This window comes from Bombina bombina, chromosome 3 (genome assembly GCF_027579735.1).
Source record: "Bombina bombina isolate aBomBom1 chromosome 3, aBomBom1.pri, whole genome shotgun sequence".
Taxonomy (NCBI): Eukaryota; Metazoa; Chordata; class Amphibia; order Anura; family Bombinatoridae; genus Bombina; species Bombina bombina.
The window spans coordinates 440471985-440486671 of NC_069501.1; positions in this window are offsets into that span (position 1 = coordinate 440471985).

Consider the following 14687-nt stretch of genomic DNA (forward strand, 5'->3'; position numbering starts at 1 on the left):
AGATAGGGCATGTAATTTTAAACAATTTTCCAATTTACTTTTATCACCAATTTTTCTTTGTTCTCTTGGTATTCTTAGTTGAAAGCTTAAAGGGACATTATACACTCATTTTTTCTTTGCATAAATGTTTTGTAGATGATCTATTTATATAGCCCATAAAGTTTTTTAAAAAAAATAAATGTATAGTTTTGCTTATTTTTAAATAACATTGCTCTGATTTTCAGACTCCTAACCAAGCCCCAAAGTTTTATGTGAATCGGTCAGCTACCTTCTCCAGCTTGCTGCTGTTTGTGTAAAGGGTCTTTTCATATGCAAAAGAAGGGGGAGGGGGGAGTGTCTTATTTGCCACTTGCAGTGGGCTTTCCAGCTACCTTTTCAACAGAGCCAAACTGACAGCTTCTAAGTAAGTTTTTAAATAGTTTTATACTGGATTTTTATATCAGTATCTGTGCATCTTATTCTTTATAGTAGTGTCTATTACACGCAGTTATATGAAAATGAGTGTATACTGTCCCTTTAACCTAGGAGGTTCATATGCTAATTTCTTAGACCTTGAAGGCCGCCTCTTAAGAATGCATTTTAACAGGTTTTTCACCACTAGAGGGTGTTAGTTCATGTTTTTCATATAGATAACACTGTGCTCGTGCACGTGAAGTTACCTGGGAGCCATCACTGATTGTCTAAACTGCAAGTCTGTCAAAAGAACTGAAATAAATGGGCAGTCTGCAAAAGGCTTAGATACAAGATAATCACAGAGGTAAAAAATATAGAAATATAACTGTGTTGGTTATGCAAAACTAGGGAATGGGTAAAAAAGGGATTATCTATCTTTTAAAACAATAACAATTCTGGTGTAGACTGTCCTTTTAACCCTTTAAGGACGAAGGGTTTCAGTTTACTCAATTGTTTTATGACGGAAAAATTCCGTCATATGTCCTTAAGAGGTTAATATAACTATGTTGGCTGTGCAAAATGGGGAATGGGTAATAAAGGGATTATATATCTTTTTAAACAATAACATTTTTGGAGTTGACTGTCCCGCTAAGTAATTAAATACTACACGGTCAATGGAAACTCATTATTCTTAACTTTTTCTATAAAAAAAAGTGTTTTAACATAAATGATGCACATCAATACAGTTTGTGTAAAAAAGCAGTGTAAACATCTTTAATACATAATAATGAGTCACTATTCATCTGTCTCTTAGGTTTAAAGTTACTTTCCACTTCAATACGCTTGCAAAGGATAGACACTGAGAGCAATGAAAAGGACAGAAGGCGTCAGCCCAAGCAGCATCCGAATCACAGCATGGTTAAAGCGGGAGTGAATCCGTGTAAAGGTCAGCCTGTATTATCCAGAGGAAATGACGGAGTACCGTAGCATGTTGGAATCAAGCCACAAAAGCCAGAATGCAAAGGAACAGAAGATGCAGGTACTCAAGGGATATCATAAAAAATCCAATTTATTAGAAAAATTATTAAAAAATACAGCTACAACAACGCTGTAAGCACATAGGTAAAGCCAGAGGAGGCAGACAAACAAACACGATCGTCTGACACGTCTGTACTATTCAACCATAATGGGACACAAGATCATTTCATTCGGGAGTGAGATGGATACTAAGTTTGACAAGAATACAGGATCAGATATATCTCCAGCGCCCTAAAGGTAATTTCTTAGCCATTTAAATGAAACTAAATAATACTGATGACATTTCTGGGGTATTTGTTTTCTTAAAATTTTGTGGTGCATTCATTCAGATATTCAATTTGTGAAAATGAAACAAATATCCATGTTTCATTAATGAACTTGCATTCATAATTAAACTAAAGCATATGCCAATAATATATGAGAAGGTCCTTTAGTGCAGCCAATGAATATTCTTGAAAAATAATTTATCCGAATATTCGTTTCAAAAGATTGGTCCCAAATTTTTTATTTGCGGTTGCACATGCCTAATTGTGCTTTGCCCATTTGCAATTTTTAGGGCGAAACAATGTAGCACTATGTAACCACTCCCCCGGAGGTGTATGTGGTGGTCCATTTTCCTAGTATTGGAAGGATCTTTTAAGTCGGAGAAGGATGGCATATTATGGAGATGTTGAACCCGGTGTGATAATGTCCTGGTAGAGTTTTATCGGTCCGGTGAGTAGTTTGTAGGTAGATGCTTTGGGAAGACTATAGTTAATGGTGTTACATCTGTCACTTTCTTTTACGTGAGCTGTACATACGGTGACATAACTTCTGCCAAAATTACCCACTCTGGGAAGACTGAATTATAATAATATTTGTGGTTTGGCTAATTTGCCCCCTACTTCATACATGAGACTTGTGGGCTGCAACTTTGCCTTTAAACTAACAATGCTGCTAAGTTGTGATTCTGGTAACTAACGTTTTCAAAATAACTTGTTGCTAACAAGTGACATTTTTAATGGATGGCATTTTATGAAATTATGTGGCTGAATGCTTGACCGAGTCTTTAAAATGTAAAGGAATATAAAACCTAAACATTTTCTTTTGTGATTCATAGGTAACATTCTTGCAGAACTGTAGCCATATCGTGCTCCATAAATGGGCTGGCTCCTAAGCATACGTCCCCGCTTTTTCAAGAGAATAAAGTAAATTTTATAATAGAAGTAAATTAGAAAGTTGTTTAAAATCCCATGCTCTATCTGAATCATGAAAGAATACTTTTGGGGTATATATCCCTTTAAGGAATTGGATTGATACAACACGGCTTGATTTATCAGCTGCATGCACCGTGAGTGTTGTATTGCTGCTACACTACTGTAACTTTGCTGCTAACTTTCTAGCTGGGCTACCTCTCTGTTTTACCCTAGATCACTAGTTTTCAAACCTTCCCCCAGGCCTCTCTAAAAGGCTAGATTTTCAGGATTACCTTGGGTGAGAGAAGGTAAAATAACAGTGTTTACTAATCAGCTGATTAATTCACCTGTGCTCCTAATCAGCTGATTAATTCACCTGTGCTCCTAATCAGCTGATTAATTCACCTGTGCTCCTAATCAGCTGATTAATTCACCTGTGCTCCTAATCAGCTGATTAATTCACCTGTGCTCCTAATCAGCTGATTAATTTACCTGTGCTCTTGTACAGATATCCACAAAATCTGTCATGGAGGCCTAAGGACAAGTTTGTTTAACTAGTGGCCTAGGTTGATTTGGATATATACACGTTGGAGCCCTTCCCAGTCAAACACCTTGTCCTATACCATATCCCTTTTAAAACATTTTTTCAATTTAAAACTATTTTTATTAAATATGTTTATTTACGAGTGTAATATTTTATTTTAACATGTAGTATATGTGTTTTGTAAATCTCTTATATTAATCTTAACACTGTACTTCAGTTATCAGCAATTATCAGCAATTATAAAGGAGCGCCTATATTGGTCAAGCAATCTGTGTAGAATTTTGTAGGTTACAAAGTCTGAATCCTCTAGGATATACCCTAGTATTTTGGATATTTTCATATGTACATCATAGGAAATGTGCCCCAAATCAATAATGAAATTACACTAAAAAGAACACATCATTTAACATTTATTGACACGGAACACATTTTGCAATTAATATCCTCTAAAAATAAAGAAGGAGGGAATTTCAGGAACACCTAAGAGCAAAAAGTAAATACATTTATTATCTGTTATACTTAAAGGGACAGTCTACCATAGAATTGTTATTGTTTTAAAAGATAGATAATACCTTTATTATCCATTCCCCAGTTTTGCATAACCAACACTGTTATATTAATATACTTTTTACCTCTGTGATTACCTTGTATCTAAGAACCTTCTTCCAGCCCCCTGATCACATGACTGTGACTGTTTATTATCTATTGTCCTAAATTTAGCATTGTTTTGTGCTAGATCTTAAATAACCCCCTGTGCCTGAACACAGTGTTATCTATATGGCCCACATGTTCTTTCTGTCTCTTTGTGTTGAAAAGAGATTTAAAAAGCATGTGATAAGAGGCAGCCCTCAAAGACTTAGAAATTAGCATATGAGCCTACCTATGTTTAGTTTAAACTAAGAATACCAAGAGAAAAAAACAAATTTGATGATAACAGTAAATTGGAAAGTTGATTAAAATTAAACGTCGTAACTGAATAATGAAAGTTTAATTTATACTAGACTGTCCCTTTATTATAAATAATTGCAATATGTATTAATTATCATTTAAAAAGAGCTTTACCTTTTATTTCTTATTTTTAACTTCCTTTGTGCAGGGTTTTTTACTTTATGTCACTGCCCTAAAAGGAGGCTGTGGTCTCTGGCTTAGCTAGCCTGATGTCATAAATGTTCTATAGTAACTTGAGCTGGTTTACTATTCAGATAATGCTAGAGAGACAGTAAGTCTGTTTTGCTCAGAAGAGGCATAATACAACTTTAGTTCAAAATATGTCTCCTCTCTAATCCCCCTGGGGGCAAAGGCTACAATAAGAAATGTTGCTGTCTTTTTACACAATCTGTTTCTATTTATGTTTCTTTTGATTTAACATATTTGTTTTTACTGTTTTATATTACTTTAACTTCCATTGATGATTAGTGTTAATTTTTTTAACTTCTTAACTGCCAGTTATAAATTGGCTACTGTTAAATTAGATGGTTTTGCTTTAAAAAAAAGAGGGGTATTAGTCAAAACATTCTTCACATGGATTGCAATATAGACTGATAGACAGATATTTTAAAGGGACAGTCTACACCAGAATTTTTATTGTTTTAAAAGATAGATCATCCCTTTATTACCCATTCCCCAGTTTTGCATAACCAACACAGTTAAAATAATACACTTTTTACCCCTGTGATTACCTTGTATCTAAGCCTCTGCAGACTGCCCCCTTATTTCAGTTCTTTTGACAGACTTGCAGTTTAGCCAATCAGTGCCTGCTCCCAGATAACTTCACGTGCACAAGCACAGTGTTATCTATATGAAATACGTGAACTAACACCCTCTAGTGGTGAAAAACTGTTAAAATGCATTCTGAAAAGAGGTGGCCTTCAAGGTCTAAGAAATTAGCATATAAACCTCCTAGGTTAAGCTTTCAACTAAGAATACCAAGAGAACAAAGCAAAATTGGTGATAAAAGTAAATTGGAAAATTGTTTAAAATTACATGCCCTATCTGAATCATGAAAGTTTATTTTGGCCTAGACTGTCCCTTTAAGAGTAATTCTATCTGGCTCATTTCCACTTAGGTTTCATTTAGGCTGGGCTCAAGAAGATGCTGTTTATTATATTTTATTTATATATCAGTGTAGCAGCTTGGTTATAATAGCTCACAAGCTGCTGCAGTTCTGAAAAATTGTTTCAGAACAATTGCAAAAGCTAAAGAGGTGTACTATATCTAGACCTTAGTTGTTATGTACTAATACAAACACAGTAATGTACCACTAATAGGAACTCATTGAGAATTTTACCTATATGCCTTAAAGGGACATAAAATCCAAACATTTTCTTTCATGACTCAGATAGAGCATACATATATAAACAACTTTTCAATTTACTTTTGTTATCAATTTTGCTTCATTCTCTTGGAATCCTTTTTTGAAGAAGGAACAATGCACTACTGGGAACTAGCTGAACACATTGGTAAGCCACAAGAGGCATATGTGTGTATCCACAAAATCAGTAGCTAGCTCCCAGCTTCTGGGCCTATCTATATATGCTTTTCACAAAGCATACAAAGAGAATGAAGCAAATTAGATAAAAGAAGTACATAAAAAATGTGTTTAAAATGTTGTGATCTGCCTGAATCATGAAAGACATTTTTGTGGGTTTCATGTCCCTTTAAGCAATATGCGTAGTAAGCATAAAGGACTGTAGCAAAGTCCTTCAGGGGATGTAGAAGGACAGTGAACCAGGGCCAGTCTAGTGGAGATTAGTGAAGATTGTTCTGAAGCAGCATTTTAGCAGTACTTCCGGTGTTTCCTAGGATTTATGCATCAAAACAATGGACTCAGTTAGGGTAGTAGGGAGACAGTTAGGGTAGTAGGGAGTGATAAGTCTGATAGATGGAAAGAAATAGACCAGGGGATTTACCTCTTTCTTCTTTCCATAGGCATCTAGGTCTTTAAGGGAAATTAGTTTAGTCTGCTCAGTAAAACTAATGCCTTTTACTGAAAGAGAAGGAGGTAAAGCTAAGTGGATAGGAGAATGGAGCATCATTTTAGGTTCTCAGTGTGGGAGCGAGAGAGACAATGACATCTTAAACTGTGACACCACAGAGCATGATGGTTTTTCACAATAGGGAGGATGAGGTAAGCAAGTAGATGGCCTGATAACTTGGGGTCCTGGCTTGGCCCATAAGGGAGGTGAGCTGTATATGGGAGATGAGTGAGAGGATTTGTCTAAATTTGAGTTGGTTGCCTCTTTGAATTCATTGTTGGTAATCTTAGAGTTACAGGTTTTTAGCTGGGTTGGAGAATTCTTCTTAGAAAGGAGTGTTTGCTGGTGTGAAACCACTGGCGATGAGCTTTGAGAAACATAGGGTTAGTTTGGCTGTTGGCGATTTTGTGGTAATTGTGCGGGTGGTGAGTCCTGTGGGGTCAGCTCCTGAGGTTATGTTTTTCTCTGCCAGAGCTGAGGTGCAATATTGTGAAGTACATTGTAGACAAGTAAGGGGAGAGCTTGAGTATTTTTAGAGTTAGCATTATATCAACTGTGTCTTTGCAACATTGGACTGCTGGTAGTTCACAGCAATTTGGAAGTTAAAGAGATTTTTCTTAAAGTGCTATCTCTTCTGATGGAGTTGGTGAAGTGTTGAAAGATTCTGAAAACCTTCTGTAACTAGATGCATTGACATTGTTGATAAGAATGAGGAGTTCTTATTCTTAACTATTTTGTAATGGTTGAGGTCAACTGTGATGTAAAACCCATTGGGCTTAGGTGTACATAAGGCCTGAGTAATGGGTATGTATGAACGTGATATTTTAGCTTGGTAGTTTCCCTAGAGGCTGTGCTGTGTGTGGGTTTTCTATTAGACAGCTTCTAATGAAACTGTAGAAGACAGTAGATTGCATTTATTGAACATAAATTGAAAGAAATGCTGTTAAAGATAGTTATTTATGCTCTGCTCCCTGCCCCTCATAGATCAGGTAATTCCTACGTGTGTATCAAGCTTGGAGGTTGTCAAGCAAAGGGAAAGTTTGCTGGGCAAGCATATCTTAATTTTGTAAATAGTTAAGAGAGCTGTTGTATCTAAATAGTTGTATCTAGTGTTTTATTTGTGGTTATAACTTTTGGTGGTTGGGCTGGATCACTGTAGGGTAACTGTTTTCTGCTTGCCCTGTACCTAATTTGAGATGCAAAGGTTTTAATTTTGCTCTGACAATCTTTATGAGACATGATTTATTGCGGTTTATTTCATATGCCATCATGGCTGTCTTCATGATTGTGGAATCTTTGAAAAATTACTAAATGAAAACTTTGCTTGAAAAGTTATTTTAATCAAAATAACAGGGTCATTGGTGTGCTACTTTAGAGTGATCTTATAACAACCTTGGAGATTCATTTGCTCATCTATATACTGTAGATGAGTCAGAAACCTCTATTTTATACTGCGGAGAAGGAAGTAATGCACAGTTAATGATGCAAGTTAATATAGAAGTTAATAACATGCTAACTTTGCATCACCTCACTTGCCAAATTTGATTGTAAAGATTCAAGGAAACAATGTGGTGAGACGGAGAGACTTACAGAATTTAGCAATAACAAGAGAAAATGAGATACAGAAGAGAAGCGTGTCAGGAACAATATATGTAATAACTAAAAAAAAAAAATTTCCATTTGATGAACTGTGTCGGTAAGAGAGGGAAAGAAGACTAAGGTTGTGACCTCATTACTCCTAAATAGAAGATTCACAAAGAACATAAGAAATGGCCACAAACAGTAAAAGTAGTTATAAATAGTAAATTCAATGCATAGGGACATAAAAGCATTTTTTTAAATGAAATAATGTTAAATCAGGAGTTTTTAAATTAAAAATGCATGCAAACTTTTTTTACATGATTTTTTTAGATCATTAATTGAGGAAATATTATGTTTATTGATTTATTTATTTTTTTACCATTTTTAGTCTTAAGGAAAAACACGTTTGTTAGCTTTTTACATTTATGAAATATGGAAAAATATGTCTCCAAAATAAAATAAAAATGTGATAAATAATTAAATAAATATAGAGAATCACTGACTAATAGTTCATTAGATAGAATATTTTACTATTGGCTGAGGTCATTTCCAATGTTTCCAATCCTGTTTATTTGAATTTATAGCTTAAGCTCAGAGCTGTCACAATCCAAATGATAACACAATTTCCATACTTGAAAAAGAGAGTATTGGATATGAGCAGATATCGGAAAACCACCTATATGATACATGATACAGCATCAGCTTTGGCAATTAAAATGCTTCCAACCACAACTTATTGAATACATATTGACAACAAATTGGACACATCAAGTTCAATACAAGGACACGATAAATAATCAACAAAACCAGAACTAACGAGAACACACATGAAAAAAACAGATAACTATAGTATATCACCAATCAGTGCATGCTTGTAAATGAAAAGCAAGATGAAACTAAATATGCTATCAGCATCAATTTAGTGTATCAATAAGAAATAAACATATCTACAATGTATCGATATTTGACATATAAATACAGATAACAATAACAATATATATCTACTAGGAATTTACATTAAAAATCAATTTTAAGGTTTTCAAAAATACCACACAAACCATTCAAACACACTCATGCCATCCATTAACTCCGTTAACCAAACAATGATAGGGGCTGTGTGCATTAGGAGCTTGGGTGAGGAGATTTTAAGAGTAGAATGCAGAGAGAGAGAGAAGAATGCAAGGAGAGAAGAAAATTCTGAACCAACAGAATGAAGATGAATGGCCTGGCCAGATGTTGATAGCTGTTGATCAGGACAGAGCGCATTGGGTGAAGCTAATCATGAGCTCCTGGACAGTCGATGAGAGTTGCTGGCCAAGAGCAGAGGAGGCCTGATCAGTTGGTGATTGATGCTGGACAGTCTGTAGAGCAGGAGAGAATGGGATCTCATATACACCAAAGATGTAGAAACAGGGCCCCTATGATAATATATCAAAGGGTTTTAGTTCATACCTTGAGGGATGTGGAAATAATCAAGAGGTTTCGCTTAACACTTGCAGTCTCCTTGATCTATATGACCTGATCAGGATAACTTGGACTAACACTCTTAGCTAATAGGCAGGACCCATGTTTGCATTCATGTTAAGTTGCATTTTTTTTTTTGGCTTCTGGCAGTTTCTAGAGGACACAAGTCCTTGTCAGTAGAATATTGCAGCCAACCTCTTAGGTGCTGCCACATTTTTTGACAGCCATCTTTACCTATGTGACACTCAGGCCACCCCAAGATTAAGAGACCATATACAGGAACCAAGCCATTTCACTCTCAATGTGTAAGTTGTTTTAGACATACACAAACCATTCAATGTATCATTCCCTGGAAACACTAACAACTAAAATATCCTATCCCAATCTGCCCTCTTTGACAGCTTTGAGAATAAATAATTTTCTGTTGTATGGTTGCCTGGTATGTCACCTCATACATGAGGTCTCTCATGCCTTGTCCTCACAAAGCATCACAGATCTCTGCACACTAACACATTCACTCCATATAACCCATCATTACTTGCATGCATGCACTCACCTTCTTTGATTCATCCCCACCTCACCTGCCACCTTCAGCCTTCACCTGCAAACTAAATATCATGAATCCCATCCCAGTCTCACCAAATTATACAGAGATGGTCTACTGCTCATACACTGGGATTTCCCAATAGTGTCCCTTTGCACCCAAGGTGCTATCTGTGGACTGTCTGCTCCTGCTCAACAAATAATTCCAGCTGTCCATAAATTAAATGGTCTCAGGCTGCTTGTTCCCTCTCCTAGGTGATGTAGAATATTGGTGCAGGGCCTGGTTGCACACGCTTGTCATTATTATCAAAGATAGTGGAAAACAGCACACTCTTCATCAATGGGGCACAGAGTCACAGACTTGCCAAGTATTCATCTGCACTCGGCCCTTGGTCATGTATGTTTGATTATACACCGGTCTGTGTCTTTTATACACTCACCTGTTACAATAGAAGCACTATCAGCATACTAATGATATCTTGTGGACAACAATCAGTACTACATCTCAAACATTTTTTTTCCTCAGTTATGCAGAGTGCTCCTACAGGCAAAGTTTACACCCAAAGAACAACTTAAAAACACATAAAACCCATATATACAATTAAAAAAGGAGAAGAACAATTCACAACATATAGATCATACTATATCAACTTAAATAAACACTTAAAGGATCACTTAAAGAAACAGGACCTAATCACAATCTTGCACCATTGGGGTAGTCAAATAATCATTCAGAATAATAGTCAGTGATATCTGGCTCAGAATAGGGGATGCTATGATGATCTAAAGCAATGATATATTCAGATACAGATCTATAAATATGTCTATGTATATATTTAAGGTTAAAATCAACCTATATATATATATATATATTGTTGGTTAGAATCAACCTATATAAACAGATGTACATAAAAAGCATGATACAAAAATGCAAAAGATAATCATAAGTCTCTGGGTGTAACTTTACACTTGTAACAGATGGTCCAACTGATGTGCCTCAGAAATAATGGTATTTGATGGAAGGCTGCACTCTCCTCACATATGGATGTCATGAAATCTGGAAAAATAGCAGAAACAAGAGAGGCGCCTGTGTGTACCAGAAACACAATAGAGATATCACAGTAACAGACCCTAATCAGGGTACTCACATTTGTGAAGAGTACTACTCAGACAGTTCTATTAGACACAGGCTGGATATTTGACAGCAACCCAGCTCACTGTTCGACCTGAATGCAGAAAAATGGGATCCCAATATCTGAATGGACAAAAAAGAAAGAAGAGACGCCTGTGTGTGCCAGTATAATAGGGTAATCACAAAATAAAAGCCCTAATCAGGGTACTCACATTTGAGAGGAGCACTCAGACAGTGTTATTAGACACAGGCTGGATAGTTGGCTGCAACCCAGCTTACTGGTCACCTCAATAAGAAGAGCACTGGAACACTTGGACCCCTATAATCGACAAATGCTGTAGGAGTGAAACAATTTCTACAGCAAAGGACTCCCTATGGGAGTGATTGTTTTATGGAAGGCTAGTGAAGGGAGATTCCAATTGAAATTTAAAATAAAAATAAAATGTATTAAATGAAAGACTAAAGAACAACGAGAATTTAGTCATTTGTCAGGCTGATAAGTGCGGTGGAATTGTTCTTCAAGATTATAAAGATTATGTTGCAGAGGCTGTTAGAAACCTATGGGATGACAAATTATATTGCAAATTGAATGGGGACCCCACAGAAATTTTTTCCAAACTATTTATTGAGATCTTGGAGGATGGTGGTGGAAAGGGTATTCTGACAAAAAAAGAGAAAAGATATCTCATGCCTGACCATCCTAGTGTACCCTTCTACTACCATCTTCCTAAGATTCATAAGAATTGTTTGAAACCTCCAGGAAGACCCATTATTGCGGGTATCAATAGTGTCATGGATAGATTATTGGAGTACATAGATATATTCTTACAGAAATATGTTATCCATCTACCAGCATATATCCGTGACACTACTGATTTCCTCAACAAACTTCAAGTTCACAGACATGTGTGATGTTGGAACCCTTTACTCCAACATCCCACATGACATGGGGATAGAGGTCATCAAGAATTTTCTAAGTCATGACATATACATGCCATTATTACAAAGAGAATTTTTAATTACAGTAATTCAGTTCATATTGAAACACAATTATTTTCAGTTCCTAGATGAATACTATTTGCAGGTCAGCGGTACGGCCATGGGCACCAGGTTCACGCCCAGCTTTGCTAACCTATATATGGGAGCATTTGAAGAACAACACATCTACGGGTCCAGCTGGGCACAGAACCTGGTGTACTATGGCCGTTACATAGATGACCTGCTCTTCATCTGGGACGGTACAACACAGGAAGCCGAATTGTTTATTAAGCATTTAAATAATAATAGGATGGGATTGACATTTACATCAAACATCCAGTCACATCAAATTGAATTTCTTGACATCTCTTTATGTTGGGGGACTAAAGGCGAAATCTGTACCTCTATGTTTTTAAAAAAGTTAATAGCAATAATTTTTTGCATTTCACAAGCAATCACCTTAAGAAATGGAAAACTAATATTCCTTTTAGCAAGTTTAATAGAATTAGGAGTAATGGTAGCACATTAGAAATATATTACAAGCAATCTCCTATTCTTGCAGAAAGGTTTCTGGCAAAGGGGTACCCCCCCCCTCTCTTATCAAAGAGAGTCAAGAAAAAGCCAAAGATCTAGATAGAACCCAAATACTTAAGGGTAAACCGAGAGATACCAATCTAACTAACGAATTAGTAAAAATATCACAACCCCGATTTATAACTCAGTACAACTCACACTATAGAGCTATCAAAAAATCTTTGACCAAACATTGGCATATCTTGCAAAAAGACCCTATTTTGAAACAGACTTTAGATGCTCAACCCATCTTCACTTTCAGGAAGGCCCTAACCTTGAAACAAAAACTTGCACCAAGCAAGATCGTTAAGTCCAAAAAAATAGGGTTAAGAAAATCAACATTGAATACCTCCCCGGGAACTTATAAATGTGGACATTCAAGATGTTCCATGTGTAAATATGTCACCAATAAGTCAGTAACTATTACTGCAAATACCACAGGAGAGGTCTTCAAGATCAAAAGTAGAATTACTTGCAATACACCATTTGTGGTGAATGCATTATCATGCAAATGTGGCCTTCAATATTTAGGCTGGATGACTCGCAAAATCTGTACAAGATGGAGCGAGCACTTGCGTAATGTTAGAAAGAAGTCCCTTCTCCATAGTGTGCCTAGAAATTATGTGCAGGCACACTATGGTGAACTTTGTAGTTTCAAGATCACTCCCATTGAACATATCCCATCATCACATAAATATAATAGGTACACCAAATTAAGACATAGAGAAACATTCTGGATCTTTAAGTTCCAGTCCCTCTTTCCAACAGGTCTGAATGAAGTCATTGACTCTGCTGCGTTCAATTGAAACACCATACTCTTTGGATTCTTGTTCTTTGGTGTACACCGGAGTTGGGTTTTGCATACTTCATTGCATCAAAATTTGTTGTTAGTCATCTTAAACACGTATTGACCATTGGTATATTAGGACACCTGTATTTATTTAACCACATTGCCGCGCAACCTATATTTCTGATATCTGACATTGCTCATTTGTCTATCTGACTTTCATTTATATTAACTTCAACCTTAATCATGTCACCATTTCTATCACTTAGTGTAGGCATCCTTTTGGACATAATGGCACCACATATCCTTCTATCTTCAAGAGTTAAAACATATACACATATCCTTACACATCTTGTTACAACCGATATTCTGATCAACATTAGGAGTCAGTATATATGTGGTTATTAAATATTTTTTTCCCCTTTTTAAACCACTTATATGTCAATCTTGCCCAATATTTAGGATTCATCTTAATTAATAAAAACAAGACAGCGCCAAAGTTAGCATTTGTTGGTTTCTTTTGAGTATATACACTGACACTGATATTTATTTTTCAATATATTTATCGCCCCACTCACCATCATATTCCCTTTAATCTGATATAGAGAAAGTAATGTTGCTTTCACTTCATTAATTTACTATTACATTGTTATATCATGGATATTTCATGACACATTCACTGTTTATGTATTAGTTATGACCATTGCTAATATAGGATTCCCTAAGTCACATACATATATGCATGCTATTACAGTCACCATCACTTATGTTCTTCAAATAGCAACTGATCACCATACAAGTAGTTAGTATAGCTATTAGTTGAGTTTAGCAATATTCTTTCGGCCAACTTTAGATTTAAACACCACTTACATATCCTTAATTGTCACATTTTATATTATATGTATTGCTATTAAGGAACACACATTCACGAATGAGTTCACCTAGATACGGCACCGGCTTTAAGCCGTTAGCAGATCCCCTCCCCTTAGCTCTGACAGTATGATCTAATCATATCTCGCCCCCTTTTTCACATCATAAATGACACACGATCCAACAAGACTGCCCTCTTTACTACTACCTATGGGGCGCCCTAATATCACTTACACTCCTCGTGATTGGTCCAAAATCGGCAGTCATACTACCACTCCTCCCACACACCCATGATAACATAGATTGTTTGTTTATACTCACGGAGAATATATGTTTTACAATCCAAAAAGTATTTCTACACTAATCAAACATCTTTAAGATCGATCTTAAATTGGGAGCTATATGTTTCACCCAATCCCATACACTCATGGTGATGAACACAACTCTTGCACAAATATGGATAATAGGTCCATCAATTCAGTAAGTATCAGTCTTGAACAAAGTCAGTAGGTAAGTAAAAAATACTAAGGTTTTGTTCCAAAACGATCTTTCATATGAATAAAGTCAGGGGAGGCAGATCAACTGTAAATAATACAGGTATTTATGAGTATTGACACTATAAATGATATAGTGT